This window comes from Hyla sarda, chromosome 1 (assembly GCF_029499605.1).
Source record: "Hyla sarda isolate aHylSar1 chromosome 1, aHylSar1.hap1, whole genome shotgun sequence".
Taxonomy (NCBI): domain Eukaryota; kingdom Metazoa; phylum Chordata; class Amphibia; order Anura; family Hylidae; genus Hyla; species Hyla sarda.
Window position 1 is genome coordinate 235,564,152 of NC_079189.1, and position 14,585 is coordinate 235,578,736.

The following is a 14,585-nucleotide window of genomic DNA, read 5'->3' on the forward strand; positions in this document are numbered from 1 at the left end:
ACATCCTATGCAGCTGCACTATATATTAGTTTCTAGCCACCCACCCCCTTACCCTTATTTATGCTGTTTTGTGTGGCTGCACTAACTCGCCCGGCTCCTCTCCGGTGGGGCTGGTGACGTCACCAACGTCAGTCCCTGCCTGGTAACAGACGTGACAGCGCAAACGTCAGTTACCAGCAGCCCCCGCGCTGGTGCCTGGGACTGGGGGACGGACCGGACTGTGTGACGTTCCCAAAGAGGGGAGGGGGAGCTGGAGGAGAAGATCAGAGTCGAGGGGAAGGTGGGAGGGGAGGGGATTTGGGCCCGGCCACAGGCAGCGCAGCACAGCACATAGCGGCGCAACTAATGTGTGTTCAGGCACACCTGCCGGCAGAAATAGCAGTCCGGCGGGCCACGGCACTGGCCACACATGGGGGCAGCGCTGACATTCGGGGCCTTTTTGATAAGGTTCGGGGCACAGGCCCCGGTTCTTTCAACGTAGTGACACCACTGCATCGTCCCCATGCAACGTCACAGCCAGTACAGCGCCCGCCACAGTGGGGAGTGTCGGGGCGCACAATGCGCCTCCTCCCCTCGCTAGTATCCGCCCCGGAGCGGTGTAAAGGTGTAAAAATAGCCACATGCGGCTCCGGAGCCCTATCCAAAGGATAGGGGATAAGTTATTTTTCACTAAAGAACTCCTTTTAGCAATGATGTTGTCAGTCTGTCACCTAAGTTTTGGAGGACGTACTATACTGACAGACTGACAACAACCCCCATCATTACCAATACAGACCATGTAAGTGATTACATACAGTTATATCAGGTGACTGACAACAACTCCCATCATTACCACTACAGACCATATAAGAGATTACATACAGTTATATCAGGTGACTGACAACAACTCCCATCATTACCAATACAGACCATATAGGTGATTACATACAGTTATATAATGTGACTGACAACAACCCCCATTATTACCACTACAGATCATATAAGAGATTACATACAGTTATATCAGGTGACTGACAACAACCCCCATCATTATCACTACAGATTATATGAGAGATTACATACAGTTATATCAGGTGACTGACAACAACCCCCATCATTATCACTACAGATTATATGAGAGATTACATACACTTTTTTTCAGCTACAACTCATCTCTGGAGAACATGAAGGGAAAAAAAATATTTTAGGCTCTGGAAATTATAATGCCTCAAACTATAATAATTCCCCCCTTAGTATAGTGAGTAGCAGCAGATGTCCTCCACATTAGGTAGGCAGCAGATGATAATACCAATAATACCAGTATACAAGAAGGAATATTGAGGGGAATTCATTAAGCTGTTTTTCTCTGAAAGTCGCAAAAAAGTCACAGCGCCATGATTTACACGGAAACTCACGCCATGTAACTTCAGCCCAACTTCAAGGCGACTTTTCACCACTAAAATAGGATAAAAAGGAGAGAAGAATTGATGAATGCGCCTCATTATCACCATAAATATTACCACGATACTGTTACTGACTAAATCCTGTATACTGAGACCAATATTACCAATTATACTAGTATACAAGGAAGAATGTTATTACCATACATATTACCGCCATACTGTTACTGACTAAATCCTGTATACTGACCAATATTACCAATAATACCAGTATACAAGGAGGAATATTATCACCTTACATATTACCATCATACTGTTACTGACCAAGTCCTGTATACTGAGACCAATATTATCAATAATAATACCAGTACCTGCTACCTCCGCACATCTCCTCGCTGCTTAGACAGACGTATAGCCATAAGAGCACTCCAACCCCGCTACCTGCTCGCTCTCTCACGGCACAATGAGAACACATTTTTACCGCACATCACCCCACCACTTAGACAGTCTGTGGAGCACAGCCAGAAAAACGCACCACTGCTTTTCTCCCACCTGCCCATGCCACACATATAACACCCATACTGCACATCAGCAGCTGTTGCAAGACTGCAATATTGAACCTGCCCTTACAATCAGGACATGTGATAGATGTGCAGGTGGGTGATAGATGTGCCGTGCGGGCGGGTGGGAGACAGGGAGATGTGGCAGGCTGATATGCTGTAAAAATGTGTCCTCATCATGTGGTGAGAGAGCGAGCAGGTAGCGGGGTTGAAGTGAGAGGGAGTGGGGATAGTGAAAACTGTGTCCCTGTAGTCACATTTAGCTACAGGGCTGCAGTTTCTTCTTAATTACATCTCGTCTAAGTGAGTAGGGGCATGGCGGTGCAGGGGCTGGGGGGAATAGTGGCTGTCTCAGCATCTAAATAGGCTGAACGTAAAGGAAAAAAAGATGCTGGTGTGGTAATGGGGTGTGATGAAGGAAGACGTTGTTACCCTAGGGACAGATGGAATTAACCCCTTGTATTCGTGATGCCAGGGTGTGGTTTATCCTTGATACCACCCAAAGGGATACCGCTAGATCTTGGGCTACACACGGGGGCAATAATGACTCCGATGTCAAGTTACGGATAACGGTAGCTTTACTGAGGGTAGACAGATGGTAAAGTCTATACAGTTCAGCCAGGGCCACGGAGGTGACCAGTGACTCAGAGACCTTAAGGATGACCGAAGTGGCCACTGCGGGCCTAGTGACAGTTTCTGGGGCATTATGCAAAATTTCCTTCACAGGTCTGGTTATGAAAAGCAAAAGAGGGGCGAGTTCATGTAGCACTTGTAAATGTCCATACAGGTTCCTATATTTTAGGGCAATAAACATGTGGGGGGTAAGGGACCTTGTAACTGCTTCAGTAACACATTTAAGACACCAATACACATAAGTTGCGGATTGGGCTGAGGCTATCTTCCCAATGCCTTGGCTGCTGGGGCCAACACTTCTCCCCAGTACTCAACATACATTGTTATTCTATACAACAGTGTTACCTTTACATATTGCACTCTGTCTCTATACGTGCTTTCAGTGGCGTTGCGACCGGGGTGCGGGGGGTGCGGCCCGCACCGGGTGACACCATCCTGATGGGGTGACACCAGGTACGCCGCCGGTCCTCAGTTGCGCTGCCTGTCTCCATACTAGCAGCCCCCCACTTGCGCTGCCTCTGTAAGAGCATTCCCCCCCCCCCGTCCTCACTTGTTGCGTCTCCGTACTAGCACCCCCCCCCGTCACCTGCACAGTGAACCGGCCTGCGCCCCCACGTCTTCTGTTGCGCCGGTCCGACGTCCCTCCGCAGGGCCGGCGCAGGAGGACGTGACGTCACTCGCAGAGCGACCGGAGAGAAGGAGCGCTGCGCTGGATGGGTGAGTGAGTGTCTGTCTCTCTCTGTTTGTGTGTCTCTGTCTGTGTGTGTGTGTGACTGTGAGTGTGTGTCTCTCTGTGTGTGTGACTGTGAGTGTGTGTCTCTCTGTGTGTGTGACTGTGAGTGTGTGTCTCTCTGTGTGTGTGACTGAGTGTGTGTCTCTCTGTGTGTGTGACTGTGAGTGTGTGTCTCTCTGTGTGTGTGACTGTGAGTGTGTGTCTCTCTGTGTGTGTGACTGTGAGTGTGTGTCTCTCTGTGTGTGTGACTGTGAGTGTGTGTCTCTCTGTGTGTGTGACTGTGAGTGTGTGTCTCTCTGTGTGTGTGACTGTGAGTGTGTGTCTGTGTGTGTGTGTGACTGTGTGTCTCTCTGTGTGTGTGACTGTGAGTGTGTGTCTCTCTGTGTGTGTGACTGTGAGTGTGTGTCTGTGTGTGTGTGTGACTGTGAGTGTGTGTCTCTCTGTGTGTGTGACTGTGAGTGTGTGTCTCTCTGTGTGTGTGACTGTGAGTGTCTGTGTGTGTGACTGTGTGTGGCTCTCTGTCTGTGTGTGACTTTCTGTCTTTGTGTGACTGTGTGTGTGTGTGACTGTGTGTCGCTCTGTGAGTGTGTGTGTGTGTCTCTCTATCTGTGTGTGTGTGTCTCTGTGTTGTGTGTGTGTGTGTTTTTTTTTTTTGTGTGGGGGGGGGGGGGGGGGGGGGAAACCAGCGATCTAATGTGGGGAGACTTTGTGGGGAACATGCAAGGGAACCTGCGGCCTAATGGGGGGGAAACTACTACCAAATGTGGGGAATCTATGCTACCTAATGTGGGGAAACTGCTACCTAATGTTGGAAAATTGCTACCTAATGTGTGAAGGCTGCTACATAATGTGGGAAAACTGCTACCTAATGTGGGGATTCTGTGCTACCTAATGTGGGGAAACTTCTACCTAATGTGTGGAATCTGTGCTACCTAATGTGTGGAATTTGTGCTACCTTATGTGTGGAATTTGTGCTACTTAATGTGGGGAAATTACTACCTAATGTGGGGTAACTGGTACCAAATGTGGGGAATCTATGCTACCTAATGTGGGGAACTGCTACCTACCTAATGTGGAGAACTGCTACCTACCAAATGTGGGGGAACTGCTACCTACCTTAAGTGGGGGAACTGCTGCCTACCTAATGCTCCCCCCCCCCCCTGGCAGTAGCACCCTCATCATCCACCAGCAACCCCCCCCCCCCCCCCCCAGAAGCAGCACCTACATCAGCAGATCCTGATGGTGGATGATGGGGGTGCTCCTGCCAGGAGGATGATCCTGCCGATGGACGATGGGGGTGATACTGCCAGGGGGGATGGCCAGTAGCACCCTCATCATCCTCCAGCAACACCTCCCCAGTACTAGCACCCCCATCATCAACTAGCAACACCACCAGATTTATATTCAGAGGGTACAGTATGTGGCAGATTTATATTCAGAGAGCACAGTGTGTGGCGGTATATTCAGAGGGTACAGTATGTGGCAGATTTATATTAAGAGGGTACAGTGTGTGGCGGTATATTCAGAGGGTACAGTGTGTGGCAGTATTATATTCAGAGGGTACCGTATGTGGCAGATTTATATTCAGAGTGTACAGTATGTGTTGGTATTATATTCAGAATGTACAGTGTGTGGTAGTATTATATTCAGTGGGTATGGTGTATGGAAGGTTTATAATCAAAGAGTATAGTGTATAGTAATATTATATTTAGAGGATACAGTGTCTGGCAGGTTTCTAATAATTATTGTTTTCATATAGAGGATGAGAATGCGCTGACATAGTGAGGAGACGTCTGGGCGTCAAATTCTACAGACAGAAGTTTTAGCTGGACCAGGTGGTATGTACCATCTGAATTAGATAAGAAAAGACTATAGAGAAGACGTCACCTGTAGTCGCTGATATCATTGTGTATCCTCCTCACTATAGAGAAGACGTCACCTGTAGTCACTGATATCATTGTACATTCTCCTCTCTGTGTCCTATCAGAGCTGGAGTCACTTGTCAGTTCTACAGTTATGATGAGTGAAACTACAACTCCCAGCATAACCTCACCACTGCATAAAGGGGTACTCTACTGGAAAAAATATTTTTTTATCAACTGGTGCTGCAAAGTTAAACAGATTTATAAATTACTTCTACTTAAAAATCTTAATCCTTCCAGTACTTATTAGCTGCTGTATAAGTGATTCACAGGAAGTTCTTTTCCTTTTTAATTTATTTTCTGTCTGACCACAGTGCTCTGTGCTGACACCTCTGTCCATGTCAAGAACTGTCCATAGTAGGAGCAAATCCCCATTGCAAACCTCTCCTGCTCTGGACAGTTCCTAACATGGACAGACAGAGCACTGTGGACAGACTGGAAAGAACTACACAACTTCCTGTGGAGAATACAACAGCTTATATAAGTACTGTAAGGATTAAGATTTTAAATAGAACTCATTTAAAAATCTGTTTAACTTTCTGGCACCAGTTGATATAAAAGTAAATGTTTTCCAGTGGAGTACCCCTTTAAGTAATTCTGGGAGCTGTATATTTAAATGGTGAAAACTTCTTTAACACTTTCCCATTCTGTGGCAACTGGTATATCTGATTATTATACTGGAATTTCTCACAATGCGCTACAACAGTGGTGTCTGTCACAACAGGCTAAAAACTTACTGAGGGGGGGGTAGGTATGGGGGGTGACACCATTTTCTACCGCACCAGGTGACACCAACCCTAGCAACGCCACTGCGTGCTTTTACCTATATCTCAGGGGTACCCTCTGGCCAGTAGAGTACCCTGTACACGTGGACAGGAGAGAAAACATTCGATATATATGCATACATTGAAGACTTGTGGACTGTGACTACGAATGATGTTACAGTACTTACTTAGATATTTACATGTGTGTGGACTATTTTGATTATGTATGGACTAACAATGTGTGGTACAACTTTACACATTATATTGTGACCTACTCTTTGTACCTTGCAGGAATTTGTCCTTGTGTCAACCGTTGGGACCTACGCAACACCATTTCGAGGGAATCTGGAACTTTTGCATCTTCTGGAGCTGCAGCTAATTCCTCCTTGACGAATTCAAGAGCGGGTATTGGTCCAGGGCTGGCGGGACCCAAAGTCACTGGTGTCCGCACTGGAGAGGCTGGAGACGGAGTTGGTATTCTAGAGACCAGTGTATAGGCTGGAGCCAATGGTGACAAGACTGGGACTGGTGTAGAGACTAGAGTAGGATGAACCAGCCCTGGTGCTGGTTAGACACAGAAGATCACAGGCTGGGTTGGAGAAAACATGGGGAAATGCATGGATGGGTGCCTTCCCTTGCCTGGAACGTACTCTCTCACAGGTCTGACAGCTGGAGGAGGTGGTGCTGGGAGCACTGGTAGATCTTCTTTCAGACATACCTTGATTCGGTTTTGATGAACAACTTGCGGCTCGTATGCAGGATTTTATACTTCTTATACATCAGATTCCGGATAGGGCATGGCCGTCACCGTGTGCGGTTCTGTCTCTAACTTGTGGGTCCTTGGAAAGTTCCAAAGCCAGACTTTATCGCCACATTGAAGTGGTTTGGCAGAAGCGTGACGGTTATAGTCCTGTTGTCTCTGCTGGGCCTCGCCCATCTTCTTGTTGACAATTTCTTTGACCTCTTGGATTCTTCTCTGGTGGTCAGAGACCCACTCCAGGGAGGCTTGTGTAAAGTTGTTGAACGGGGCTTGGAGCCCAAATGTTCGGTCTTTAGGCAGCTGCCCATGTCGCCCCATCATCAAGTAGAAAGGGGTGCACCCCGTAGAACAGTGGACTGTGTTATTATAGATCTCCAATAGTTTGGGTAGCAGTCAGAGCCACTCTTCTTGTCTTGACACAGAAGTTGCTCACAACATGTGGATAAACACTTGATTAATGCGCTCACAGAGCCTGTTCCCCTGGGGAATGCAGATTATTATAGTACTGGGTAGGGGATTTGGTTAGGGGGTACAACGGTGGTGCTGGCTGGGCAGGTGCTTTGCATGAGCAGCGGGTGCTTCGAATGCTGGCTACTAACTTTCTTGCAGCTGGCTGAACGGCACCCCCATCAAGAGGGCGCTCTAGGTGGCTGCCTATTTTGCCTATTTTGCCTGCTTGAAGAACTCTGAGAGCAAAGATTCCGTTCATATTACGCAGTGTGAACTCACCCTTAACCTTTCTCCTTTATTCTATTTTTTCCACATTCCCCAAAGTTTTTCTCTATTTCTTCTTACATAGCCAAAATAGCATAATACCAAAAAACATGGAAAGTATAGTGATACCAGGGCAGGACCATAATAATGAAGTAGCAGTAAAATCTGCTGAATGCTTGACAGTTTAAGAAAATGTGTTATATTGTAGCATAATGTATCGTACCTAGTATTGTGAGTACCCTTGACTCCTCATATTACCTCAACAAGCAACTTGAGAACTGGTGAGAAAGAAAAACGAAGTTCTATGTGTATAATTTTCACAAGGGACCGGTGGGAATCAACACAGTAACATCAGCATAATAACACTAAAAAAACAATAAGCACATTCTTCACAACATAACAAAAGAGCTCGTGATCTCAAGCAGCGGCCACCACCAAACACTACTGCTTTTCATTTCCAAATGCATATTTCCTTAAGTAGGAAAAGAGGATTTGCTAAATTACATAGCTTAGTCACAGAGAGTGGGATATGGCTGATGAAACTCAGAGGACTGCAATTATTGTAGCTGCAGAATGATCATAAAAAGACAAATGTTTGTGTGAATAAATGTGTTCACGTTGGACGTGATGCTTAACCTTTTCCATGTGAGACATCAAGGGCTGCAACCAATGTAATTGGTGGATTACAACTACATGTTACGTAACTTCATGTCTAATGAGTATACAAAAAAATAATTGTTTCTCCTTTAGAAATTCTCGTATGAAGCTTAAGTTTCAACCTAAAGAACCAAAGATTGAAAATATAAATCACCTTATGTTAAGAAGACAATATCGCTGCAAATATACAATGCATTTGGAAAGTCTTCAGACCCATTCACTTTTTCACGTTTTGTTATATCGCAGCCTCAGGCTAAAATAAAAAAAAATCTTGTTTTTTTTTTTTTTTTTTTGTTTTGTTTTTTTAGATGACACAGTGAAACCCAAATGTTAGAAATCTTTTATTATTTATTGGAAATAAAAAACTTAAATATTGCATTGACATAAGTATTCAGATTCTTTGTTCATCACTTCCTACAGTCTTCTTGGGGGATGAGGCCACAAGATTTGCACACCTGGATTTGGGGATTTTCTGCCATTCTTCTCTGCAGATTATCCCATGCTTTATCAGGTTGTATGGGGACCAACTGTGGACATTCATTTTCAAGTCTCACTAGAGGTGTTCCATTGGGTTCAAGTCAGGGCTTTGGCTGGGCCACTCAAGGACAATGACAAAGTTGCCCCTAATTCACTCCTGTGTTGTCTTGGCTTAGGGTCATAGGGGGAGGTTTATCAAAACCTGTACAGAGGAAAACTTGACCAGTTGCCCATATTAACCAATCTTTCATTTAAAAAAAATTGGAAAAATGGCCTGGGAAAAATGAAATAAATTATCTGATTGGTTGCTTTGGGCAACTGTTCAACTTTTCCTCTGCACAGGTTTTGATAAATCTCCCCCATTGTCTTGCAGGAAGTTGAACCTGTGACCCAGTCTAAGGCCAAAAGCATCCTGGATCAAGTTTAATTTAGATTTCTCTCAACCCTGACCATTCTCTCTGTTCTAGCACTAAAAATGATTCTGCCACCACCATACTTTACTGTAGATATTAGACAGGCGATGAGCAGTGCTTGGTTGCTTCCAGAATTTAACCCCTTAACGACCCAACCCATTTTCACCGTAAAGGGGTACTCTACTGGAGGGTGCGTTCACACGCTATTACTAGCAGCGGGTTTCACGCTGCTGGAAACCTGCTGTGAGTTACGCTACCATTGATTTGAATGGGTCCACAGACAGTCCACAATAGTGTCAGATTTGCGGACTGTCCGCGGACCCATTTAAATCAATGGTAGCGTAACTCTCAGGAAACTCGCTGCTAGCTACTAGCGTGTGAACGCACCCGGAAAACATATTTTTTTTAAATCAACTGCTTCCAGAAAGTTAAGCAGATTTCTAAATGATTTCTATAAAAAAAAAAATCTCAACCCTTCCAGTAATTATCAGCTGTTGTATACTACAGAGGAAGTTCTTTTCTTTTTGAATTTCCTTTCTGTCTGACCATAGTGCTCTCTGCTGACACCTCTTTCCATGTCAGGAACTGTTCAGACCAGGAGAGATTTTCTATGAGGATTTGCTCCTACCATGGACAGTTCCTAAAATGGACAGAGGTGTCAGCAGAGAGCACTGTGGTCATGCAGAAAGGAAATTCAAAAAGAAAAGAACTTCCTGTGGATCATACAGCAGCTGATAAGTACTGGACAGATTAAGATTTTTTTTAATAGAAGTAATTTACAAATCTGTTTAACTTTCTGGCACTAGTTGATTTAAAAAAATTTATTTTCCAGTGGAGTACCCTTTTAAGGACCCAAGCATATTTTGCACATCTGACCACTGTCACTTAAAGCATTAATAACTCTGGGATGCTTTTACTTTTCATTCTGATTCCGAGATTGTTTTTCGTGACAAATTCTACTTTATGTTAGTGATAAATTTTTATTGATAATTTTCGTTGATAATTTCTTGGTAAAAAATTCAAAAATTCGATGAAAAATTAGAAAATTGTGTATTTTTTTTACTTTGAAATCCTCTGCTTAGAAGGAAAATGGACATCCCAAATAAATTATATATTGATTCACATATACAATATGTCTACTTTATGTTGGCATCATAAAGTTGACATGTTTTTACTTTTGGAAGACATCAGAGGGATTCAAAGTTCAGCATCAATTTTCCAATTTTTCACAAAATTTTCTAAATTAGAATTTTTCAGGGACCAGTTCAGTTTTGAAGTGGAATTGAAGGGCCTTCATATTAGAAATACCCCATGAATTACCCCATTATGAAAACTGCACCCCCTCAAAGTATTCAAAATGACATTCAGAAAGTATGTTAACCCTTTAGGTGTTTCACAGGAATAGCAGCAAAGTGAAGGAGAAAATTCAAAATATTCGTTTTTTACACTCGCATGTTCTTGTAGACCCAGTTTTTGAATTTTTACAAGGGGTAAAGAAATCCCGTAAAATTTGTAACACAATTTCTCTCGAGTAAGGAAATACCTCATATGTGGATGTCAAGTGCTCTGTGTGTGCACTACAAGGCTCAGAAGGGAAGGAGCGACAATGGGATTTTGGAGAGTGAGTTTTTCTGAAATGGTTTTTGGGGGTCATGTCGCATTTAGGAAGCCCCTATGGTGCCAGAACAGCAAAAGAAAAAAAAAACACATGGCATAATATTTTGGAAATTACACCCCTCAAGGTATGTAACAAGGAGTACAGTGAGCCTTAACAACCCACAGGTGTTTGACAAATTTCCTCTAAAGCTGGATGTGAAAATGAAGAATTTGATTTTTTTTTCACAAAAATGCTGGTGTTACCCCAAATTTTTCCATTTTCACAGGGGGTAATAGGAGAAGAAGCCTCCCAAAATTTTAACCCCATTTCTTCTAGTATGGAAATACCCCATATGTGGATGTAAAGTGCTCTGCGGGTGAACTACAATGCTCTGAAGAGAAGGAGTGCCCCCATTTTGGAAACTACAAATTTTTCATTTTCATGTCCAACTTTAATGAAAATTCTTCAAACACCTGTGGGGTTTTAATGCTCACTATACCCCTTGTCATGTGAGGGGTGTAGCTTCCAAAATGGGGTCACATGTGGGTGTTTTTTTTTTTGCATTTATGTCAGAACCTCTGTAACTATCAGCCACCCCTGTGCAAATCACCTCAAATGGCGCTCTCACTCCTTGTTGTGCGCCCACAGAGCATTTTGTGTCCACATATGAGATATTTCTGTACTCATGAGAAATTGCGTTACAAATTTTGGGGGTCTTGTTTTCCATGTGAAAATTAAAAGTATGGGGCAACACCAGCATGTTAGTGTAAAAAATTTTTTTTTTTTTTACCAAAAACATGCTGGAGTACACCCCAACTTTACCTTTTCATAAGGGGTGAAAGGAGAAAAAGCCCACCAAAATTTGCTAAGCAATTTCTCCCGAGTACGGAAATACCCCATATGTGGCCCTAAACTGTTGCTGTCACGATGCCGGCTGGCAGGTAGTGGATCCTCTGTGCCAGAGAGGGATTGGCGTGGACCGTGCTAGTGGACCGGTTCTAAGCCACTACTGGTTTTCACCAGAGCCCGCCGCAAAGCGGGATGGTCTTGCTGCGGCGGTAGTGACCAGGTCGTATCCACTAGCAACGGCTCACCTCTCTGGCTGCTGGAGATGCTGAAGATAGGCGAGGTACAAGGGAGTAGGCAGAAGCAAGGTCGGACGTAGCAGAAGGTCGAGGCAGGCAGCAAGGATCGTAGTCAGGGGCAACGGCAGGAGGTCAGGAACACGGGCTAGGAACAGACAAGGGAACGCTTTCACTAGGCACTAAGGCAACAAGATCCGGCAAGGGAGTGCAAGGGAAGTGAGGTAATATAGGGAAGTGCACAGGTGATTACCCTAATTGGAACCACTGCGCCAATCAGCGGCGCAGTGGCCCTTTAAATCGCAGAGACCCGGCGCGCGCGCGCCCTAGGGAGCGGGGCCGCGCGCGCCGGGACAGAACAGACGGGGAGCGAGTCAGGTAGGGGGGCCGGGGTGCGCATCGCGAGCGGGCGCTACCCGCATCGCGAATCGCATCCCGGCTGAAGGCGGGACCGCAGCGCACCCGGTCAGTGGATCTGACCGGGGCGCTGCAACAACGAAGATGAGGCGAGCGCTCCGGGGAGGAACGGGGACCCGGAGCGCTCGGCGTAACAGTACCCCCCCCCTTGGGTCTCCCCCTCTTCTTGGGGCCAAAGAACCTGAGGAAAAAAAACTCAATTTTTCCGTGATGAGGTCCGATGCACATTAGGAGGGGTTCTGTGTGGAAACGTACGAGACAGTCCAATCTTTTATTGAAAAAACAATAGATGTAGAGGGGTCTGGCGAGACTGGTCACAGGAACGTAGAACCTGTTGATGAGAGAGGCCAAAAAAAATTTTCCTGCAGATCCGGAATCCAAGAAGACCATAGTAGAGAAGGAGAAGGTAGAGGCAGATATCCGCACAGGCACAGTAAGGCGTGGAGAAGCAGAGTTGACATCAAGAACTGTGTCACCTTTGTGCGGAGTCAGCGTACGTCTTTCCAGGCGGGGAGGACGGATAGGACAATCCCTCAGGAAGTGTTCGGTACCGGCATAGTACAGGCAAAGATTCTCCATGCGGCGTCGTGTCCTCTCTTGAGGTGTCAAGCGAGACCGGTCAACTTGCATAGCCTCCGCGGCGGGAAGCACAGGAACAGATTGCAGAGGACCAGAGGAGAGAGGAGCCGGGGAGAAAAAACGCTTCGTGCGAACAAAGTCCATATCCAGGCGGAGCTCCAGACGCCATCCGGAAGAACGCATGTCAATGCGAGTGGCTAGATGAATGAGTTCATGTAGGTCAGCAGGAGTCTCTCGTGCGGCCAGAACATCTTTAATGTTGCTGGATAGGCCTTTTTTAAAGGTCGCGCAGAGAACCTCACTATTCCAGGACAACTCGTAAGCAAGAGCACGGAACTGAATGGCGTACTCGCCAACGGAAGAAACACCCTGGGCCAGGTTCAGCAGGGCAATCTCGGCTGAAGAAGCTCGGGCAGGTTCCTCAAAGACACTTCGAATTTCCGAGAAGAAGGAGTGTACAGAGGCAGTGACGGGGTCATTGCGGTCCCAGAGCGGTGCAGCCCATGACAGGGCTTTTCCAGACAGAAGGCAGAACACGAAAGCCACCTTAGACCTTTCAGTAGGAAACTGGTCCGACATCATCTCCAAGTGCTGGGAACATTGCGAAAGAAAGCCATGGCAATACTTAGAGTCCCCATCAAATTTGTCCGGCAAGGACAGGCGGAGGCTAGGAGTGGCCACTCGCTGCGGAGGAGGTGCAGGAGCTGGCGGAGGAGAAGATTGCTGGTGAAGTTGCGACTGAAGTTGGTGCGCAATGGTGGACATTTCCGACAGCTGGTGGGTTAGATGGGCGATCTGTCGGGATTGCTGGGCGATCACCGTGGTGATATCCGAGATATAAGGCAGAGGGACCTCAGCGGGATCCATGGCCGGATCTACTGTAACGATGCCGGCTGGCAGGTAGTGGATCCTCTGTGCCAGAGAGGGATTGGCGTGGACCGTGCTAGTGGACCGGTTCTAAGCCACTACTGGTTTTCACCAGAGCCCGCCGCAAAGCGGGATGGTCTTGCTGCGGCGGTAGTGACCAGGTCGTATCCACTAGCAACGGCTCACCTCTCTGGCTGCTGGAGATGCTGAAGATAGGCGAGGTACAAGGGAGTAGGCAGAAGCAAGGTCGGACGTAGCAGAAGGTCGAGGCAGGCAGCAAGGATCGTAGTCAGGGGCAACGGCAGGAGGTCAGGAACACGGGCTAGGAACAGACAAGGGAACGCTTTCACTAGGCACTAAGGCAACAAGATCCGGCAAGGGAGTGCAAGGGAAGTGAGGTAATATAGGGAAGTGCACAGGTGATTACCCTAATTGGAACCACTGCGCCAATCAGCGGCGCAGTGGCCCTTTAAATCGCAGAGACCCGGCGCGCGCGCGCCCTAGGGAGCGGGGCCGCGCGCGCCGGGACAGAACAGACGGGGAGCGAGTCAGGTAGGGGGGCCGGGGTGCGCATCGCGAGCGGGCGCTACCCGCATCGCGAATCGCATCCCGGCTGAAGGCGGGACCGCAGCGCACCCGGTCAGTGGATCTGACCGGGGCGCTGCAACAACGAAGATGAGGCGAGCGCTCCGGGGAGGAACGGGGACCCGGAGCGCTCGGCGTAACAGTTGCCTTGAAATACGACAGGGCTCCAAAGTGAGAGGGCGCCACGCGCATTTGAGGCCTAGATTAGGGATTTGCATAGGGACAGAGTCGGATGCAAGAATTAGACTTGCCTTTTGGATTGGTCCATAATGACTGTCACTCACCGTTACAGTGCATTGTGGGTGCATACGTCACGGGAACCTCCAAAGGTCCTAAAGCAAAACCATAGAGTTTCCACCTAATCACGTGACTCGAAGGTCCTGCCACACCACGAACAGGTAGATAAAATATATACATATATTCCTATATTTACAGGTATATTAATA